This window comes from Penaeus chinensis, chromosome 42, assembly GCF_019202785.1.
Source record: "Penaeus chinensis breed Huanghai No. 1 chromosome 42, ASM1920278v2, whole genome shotgun sequence".
NCBI lineage: Eukaryota > Metazoa > Arthropoda > Malacostraca > Decapoda > Penaeidae > Penaeus > Penaeus chinensis.
This window is the reverse complement of record NC_061860.1, coordinates 3,098,195-3,105,694: the sequence shown is the minus strand read 5'-3', so window position 1 is coordinate 3,105,694 and position 7,500 is coordinate 3,098,195. Positions and strand designations below refer to the sequence as shown.

The following is a 7,500-nucleotide window of genomic DNA, read 5'->3' as shown; positions in this document are numbered from 1 at the left end:
CCTGTGTCCTTCTGCTTAAACGGATAAAAGATTTCGGGCTCCTGCTGTCAACGTATGCGACAGTAGCGCTTACATTTTAAGACTGAATTTAACAACCGGATTGGCATACCTGCAAATGACGCGATGCGGACAAATGGCACGGACGAGCATAAAAGGTTTCAGGGAGAGCGCCATTTTTTTTTTTTTTTTTTTCTTTAATCATTGTTATTTGATCTTTATCTTCATCTTTGCAGATCTGGAGGAATAAAGTAGTCATTATGTATTACTAATATATTTCAGTTATATGGCTATCTAGTTCTCTCTACCTTGCGAATTTCAGGGAGCGCATGTATAAAAAGATTCGGTGATTTTTTTTTTTCTTTTGTATTATTATTATATATGCTTTCATCTACTTCTTTATTGGTATCCTAGATTGGCGCAGGAATTAAAAAATCTAATATTTTTCTTATTATATAACTCAAGTAATCAAACATCATTTGAATGTTTTATCTCGCTATCTCTTTTTTTTCTCCACATCTACCACACGAAAGAAGGTTCAGGGAACAAAAAATAGAATTGGATACCTTTTTTATTCTTGTTTATCGTCATCATTACTTTTATATTTCCATCCTGAGGGGAAGAATAACTTATTTTAATTATGAATTGCCTTTCTTTTAATAACCGCCTTCTCTTCTTCGCTCCATAACAAATCGAGAAATATTTAAAGACCGCGGGTACATAACAAAATTAAAGTTCCGGCGCCATTTTTACTTCTTACATGTCTGCCTCAGGAAGCGTAACTTTACACACCGTATCCCTCAACCTTCGTTTTAAGCGCTTCCTTCTGCTTCCCCCCCCCAAAAAAAAAAAAAAAAAAAAAACGCAGATTATTTGGTTAGATTTTTCCACGAAGACAAACCAGGAATGCGTACCCCAGTACCTGTAATATTTCTAAGAGGTGCCTTCACAGGTTATGACGTCAGCGAAGGTTATAGGAGAAGGACGGTTCAGGCGGTGAAGATAACGGCCGCTGATGGTGAAGATAATAGTGATAAAGATAATGATGGTTGTGATAAAATATGATTTAGATCATGATTAGAGTGATGGCGATAATGATCTTAAGATGAAATGATACCAAAGGATAGGACTGATGACATTGATGATAATAGTGGTGTTAATGACGTAATGACGAACATAATAATGAAAAACCTGAAAGTATCAATAAAGGAAAACCTACCCATAGATGATAAAAATATATATCATGGATGAAATTATACTAGATACGGAATATAACAATTTGTATAATATATTTCTGTTGGCGCAATGCTTCTTCATTCCGGGAAAAATATCAAGGATACTTTAACATAAAAAAGAAAGCCAAAACAAAAAAAAATATGCTTCACTGGCGCCAAGTATATAAGTATAAAGCACTCTTTTTTATTATTCTTTGTTATGCATGCTACCAGATAACATGTTCTTAATTTCCAACAAGAGTAAGTAGCTATTCCTGTAGTCAGAGATTCGTTTAGAGCGAATATACGCTTCTATGGAGTCGATTTACAAGACAACGTGATCACTAACTCTTCAAGGATAAGAGGCATCTGCGAGATATATCGACATTGTCCTTACGTAAAAAAAACAAAAAAACAAAAAAAGAAAAGAAAAATAAACGTTCCCTGCTTACCTGACCAACAAGGTGGTTCTACGCATGTGTTCACTTGAAACTAAATTTATAAGCTCGTTAGCAAGGGTGCAAATGTTTTGAATGTGAATCGCGGGACGGGAGGTGGGACCTTGGGAGAGAGAGAGAGAGAGAGAGAGAGAGAGAGAGAGAGAGAGAGAGAGAGAGAGAGAGAGAGAGAGAGAGAGAGATGCAGAGATACAGAGAGAGAGAGAAAGAGAAAGATCGAGAAAAGGAGGTGAAGGAAGGACAAAAAAAAAACAGTAGTAGAGAGAATAACATAGACAGGGGTAAACAGATATAAATACAAAGAGAGAGAGAGAGAAACGGAACACAGAGAGCGCGAGCATAAGAACCCCATCGCCCATTCCGGTCACGAGGAACAATTTTTACGCCCGCGATCCCTCTCTTTCACATGCCGCTAAACCATGCTATTTTTTTTTTTTCCCCTCTTCCGGAAAGATATTACAAATTATTACCTTGGCTTATATCGGCTTCATAGCATGCCTACGCGAGAGCCAAAAGCAGAATGCGTCCCAGATATTAATTAAACACGGATGTAGAGAGAGACGTGGGACCGGGCTGTAGCCATAAGGTTAGAATGAAGTACTTTGTTTTCCAATGAATTAAAATAAAAAGCTTTATGCATTTGTGAAGGTAGACGTCACCCTGACTAGATATAGATAAAGCTCTGCAAATCTGGCACATCAAAGGTGCGTTATTTAGAGCAAAAAGAGAAGAAAAAAAATGGCGGTAAAAATAATGATATGTAGAAGGCATGTGACAATGATAATGACGTCAGCAGCATTGTTATTTTCAATATTTTTTTAACGAGATTATAATTTCAGCTTTTTTATTCTATTTTTTTCCTATCTTTACTTTCTCTGTTTTGGCAAGCGAGTTACATGAAAAATAAGCGTTATTTTTTCATAGTTATTTACATATTCCTTGTAAATATTTTTTTGTTAGTCATGCCAGGTTATAACACGTTATTTTTAACAAATATCACTCATGCAAAGAATATGAATATGATCAATGTTTGTTATTTGTTTTTGTTTATTCTTTTTTTTTTAATACAGCTAAGATTATTGGTCTCCTCTTATCTTGTCTCCCTCTCTTTTTCCTTTCTCCTTCGTCCCTCTCTCTCTCTCTCTCTCTCTCTCTCTCTCTCTCTCTCTCTCCCTCTATATATATATATATATATATATATATATATCTTTCTCTGCACCCCCCTCTCTATCTATATATCTGTCTGTCTGTCTCTCGCTCTCTCTCTCTCTATCTATCTATGTATCTATGTATCTATCTATGTATCTATATATGTATCTTTCTATCTATCTATATATATACATGTCTACACAAAATCATACACACACACACACAAACACACATACACACACACACACACACACACACACACACACACACACACACACATATATATATATATATATATATATATACATATATACATAATGATAATATCCACAAACACATAGTAATAATGATAATAATAATAATAATAATGATCGACACCACAATCGTCATCATCATAATAATAATGATCGACACCACAATCGTCATCATCATAATAATAAGACCAATAATAACAATAATAACAATGATAAGAATAGTAATGATAATAATAATGATGATGATAATGATAATGATAATGATGATAATAATGATAATGATAATGATAATAATAATGATGATGATAATGATAATGATAATGATAATGATAATAATGATAATAACAACAATAATGATAATCTTGATAATGATAACAACAACAGGAACAAACCCACTATTTAAAATCTCAAAATCCTCTGAACAAATCCATTCATTTTTCCAAGTTTACAAACACGACCGCAATATAAACATTACTAAGAGCATTTCCTTGTAAAACTCTTCAAGTCTCGCCATCAACTGCATTTGCATCATCAACAACATAATCATACTTGCAATAAGAGAGCGCGTTTGAGTGATATATGAACAAAACAAAGGAAAATGTGGCTTTTTGGGAGGCTGAAGTGAGTGTGTTAGTTTCGGGGAAATAAGGGTGTATGTTTTCTGTAGTAAGGCACGTGCACATACACGCACACGCACATAGGCAATGCACAAACACACACGCGCTATACACACACACACACACACACACACACACACACACACACACACACACAGACACACACACACACATACACACACACACACAGAACACACACACACACACACACACACACACACACACACACACACACACACACACACACACCATTAACAAATTAACGCAAACATACCCTTAAACACAATTGAAAATTAAAAGGCAAAACGATACAGTTCCACAATGAAATAACCTCCACATTAGGTTAGAAAATCCTCCGTTACAAAACAGCGCGAGAAGATTTGTCACGCAAAGCCAATTTGAAACAAGGGACGGTCATATTACCTTTTCAGAGAACACGAAAGCTCCTTACGTTTCCAAAATACACTCACAGTCACGTGATCATGCAGCTTTTCCTCTAAACCTTGACTGGGAATTGGTTCATATTAGGAATGCTGTTTTAAATATTTTTTTCCCTTTTTTTTTGACTCGGAAATCTTTGTTTTATTTATTTTTTTCTTTTGGTGACAGCAACAAAGGGAGAAATTTGTGTACAGACATAAATAAACAATAATGGATAATGATATGGGGGTAATATATAGCTGTGTTTGATATTTTAAAGGTTAGTGTAGTTGAGTGTGAATAATAAAAACGACTTGAAAACATGCTTACGTTAAAAACCTTCTTAGCTGTCTTGTACTATTAATATGTTTGGGCTGAAAGAAAATGCGTTTTTGTAAATCTAAACATGGCAGTTGCTTATACTTAAACAATAAACATGAGGATTGATTTATGGTTAAAAACGTACATACATTTTTGCAGGAGAAAATCATATTGTTTCAGCGATCTTTATATGAAAGTTTCGAAACCATAATAGAGATTTGTTTCTCACTTCGGGCGACAAATCATCACAAAATCTGAGATCAGTTGAACATGACAACAGCTGTCAGATGAATATCAGCCTTATACATGCATGATGAAAATACCTGTTTAAAGAAAACGTAACCCCGGTCCTCTAAACCAAGTCAAAACACGAAGACAGCTTTTAAAATGTGTTGAAAGCAGGAAAATACATATATCTTAGTTAATCCTCCGTCGGTACTTTTAAACACGTACAGTATTTTTCCCCCATTTTCTTTCATTCAGTGCTTTGAAAATGCCAACACTAACCTCGAAATTCTTTTTTTCAATAGTCACCGTTCACTCACACATTCCAAGTGTAATGAAACAGACAGAGAATTCATTAAGTCAGTCGCTAAGTTACGTAAGGTCACGTAAACCATAACACGTTAGTTCAACCCAGAGCAAATACCATACATGTTTACAGACACAAATGAACTTGTAGGTCGTTTCGTTTATCTTTTGTGTGAAGTTTAATTTGGTATTTTCGAAAAGCCTATTTTTTTTTTTTTTTTTTTTTTTTAATTCAGTGAGGCGTCTTTTAATGTTTAGTTTTTGAAACACTTTTTCCGTATTAATCCTAAGCACTGATAATCTTTTATTAATCTACTTGAAAACGTTAATATTTATTCCTTCAAGAACCTAAAATCTTCCCCTTTATCTATTTTCAAACACTCACAAAACAACCTTTTATATCCACTCATTAAACATTATATAAATCCGAGTTTGTATAAAACATTCGAAACAAAACAACCTTTAATAAGTTTTAAATACCCCAAAACTGCCTTTTATATCCATTCATCAAACTTTACATAAAAGCCATTATATATATATATATATATATATATATATATATATATACACACAAATATATATATATATGTGTGTGTGTGTGTGTGTGTGTGTGTGTGTGTGTGTGTGTGTGTGTGTGTGTACATAATTATATATATATATATATATATATATATATAATAGCGGAAACAAAGCATCCGTTAATAATTTTAAGCACCTCAAAAATCCTTTTATATCCATTCATTAAACACCGTTATATAAATCTTATTTATCAATAACATACCCGAAAACAGGGCATCACGTCGGCCCGTTCAGCGGCAGAAAATAACCAAAACAAAGCAGCCTTTATTCATATATAAACCATGTAAAACATCCTCTTCCACCCGTTCATTAAACAACGTCACATAACCTCTGTTTCATAATAATACCCGAAACGGAGCTTCCTTCATTCATATTAAAACACCCTTTTATACCCATTCCTCAAACAACGTTACAGAAACCCTATTTATCTCTAATATACACGAAACACAGCATCACGTCGGCCTGTTCAATGACAGAAAACCCGCGCGCATCTTTGCTGGTCCGGGAGACAGGAGCCAATCGGTTAAGTGGGGCAGAGGAACATTATTTCTTGCTTCCTGTGTTGCACTTCTTTTCTTACTCTCTCTCTCTCTCTCCCTTTTTTAAGAAGAGCCCTAGGGAGAGGAGCAAGTCAGCCAGCCAGCCTCGGCGTTAAGAGCGTGACGTTGGACATAACACGCGAGATATTGCAAGTATGAGAGATATGCAACAGAAGACGAAACTCTCGGTCAGCCAGACGAGAGCGAGGGAGGGGGAGGAGGGGGAGAGTAGAGAGGAGGGGGGAGAGGGAAGGAGAGCGAGATGTAGGTTTGGATGTTGCTACATTCTTTTTGCCTGTAGGTTTTCGTGTCACAAACACACACACACACACACATATATGCACACACTTGCACGCACGTTCACACGCACTAGAAACTCGCACGTTGACCGCATTTACGCTTGAGTTACAAAACACCCGCGGGAATAATTTGCAAGAGATCTTATACTAAGTCATTTCTACGCGCCACACATACACACAGAAGCAAGAAAAATAGGGTAAAGATAGAATCACGGTAAATAGAGTGAAACCTATCAGCGCGTGTCATGAAGCTGTCATAATCTCATACAAGAATTCGAGACAAGAGCGCAGCGTGCAAACATTTGACACAGTCCCTCCTCCGCCATCGCTCAAATGTAGCATCCACAACGAACAAGAAAAGAAGAGAGAAACAAGAAAAAAAGAAAAGAAGAGGGGAAAAAAGAGAAAAGAAGGAAAAAGAGGGAACAAAAGAAAAGAGAAAAGGAGAAAAAAAGAGAAAAATAAGAAAAGAAAAAAGAAGGAGAAAGAGGAAAAGAAAAGAGAAGACACAAAGGGAAAAAATAGCTCTCGAGAGAAAACGTTCGTTCGTCCTAAAATGTAAACAAAGAGAGTGAAGGAAACCCTCTTATTACGAACAGATGTGCCAGCTTGTTACCCTTAGCTAGTGAACGGCCTATCAGCTGCGGGTAAACTCAGAGAAAATATTTAGGTGTTACGTTTAAATGTGCAAGATCTGGTCGCTTATGATGGCTTAGTTAAACGGATCTAGATTCTTGCCCGTGGGTATGTAAATCCCGCCTCCCTTTTTAATGATGAAGAGGAGGAAGTGCTGAATTGCCTTCTTTATTCTTTTCTTTGTTTTATTTTTGTTTTGTTTTTGTTTTGTTTATTGTCCGAGGGTAGAAATGTTTCAGTCTTGTCCTACATTGCTGACGGATGGCGCCTCTTGCTCGCGGAACCGTGAGGACCTTATCTTCCCGGCAAGTGACATGGGGTGATTCGTGTTTTCTCTCTCTCTCTTTCTTTCTTTCTATCTTTCTCTCTCTCTCTCTATACCCTCCTCTCTCTCTCTCTCTCTCTCTCTCTCTCTCTCTCTCTCTCTCTCTCTCTCTCTCTCTCTCTCTCTCTCTCTCTCTCTCTCTCTCTCTCTCTCTCTCTCTC

General features: G+C 36.1%; 1 protein-coding gene across 5 annotated transcripts in view; it reads right to left on the bottom strand.

Annotated features, from left to right (window-relative positions):
* Nucleotides 1-7,500, bottom strand: part of LOC125047751 — a 169,533-nt gene that overhangs the window by 160,638 nt on the left and 1,395 nt on the right. The window lies entirely within an intron of this gene.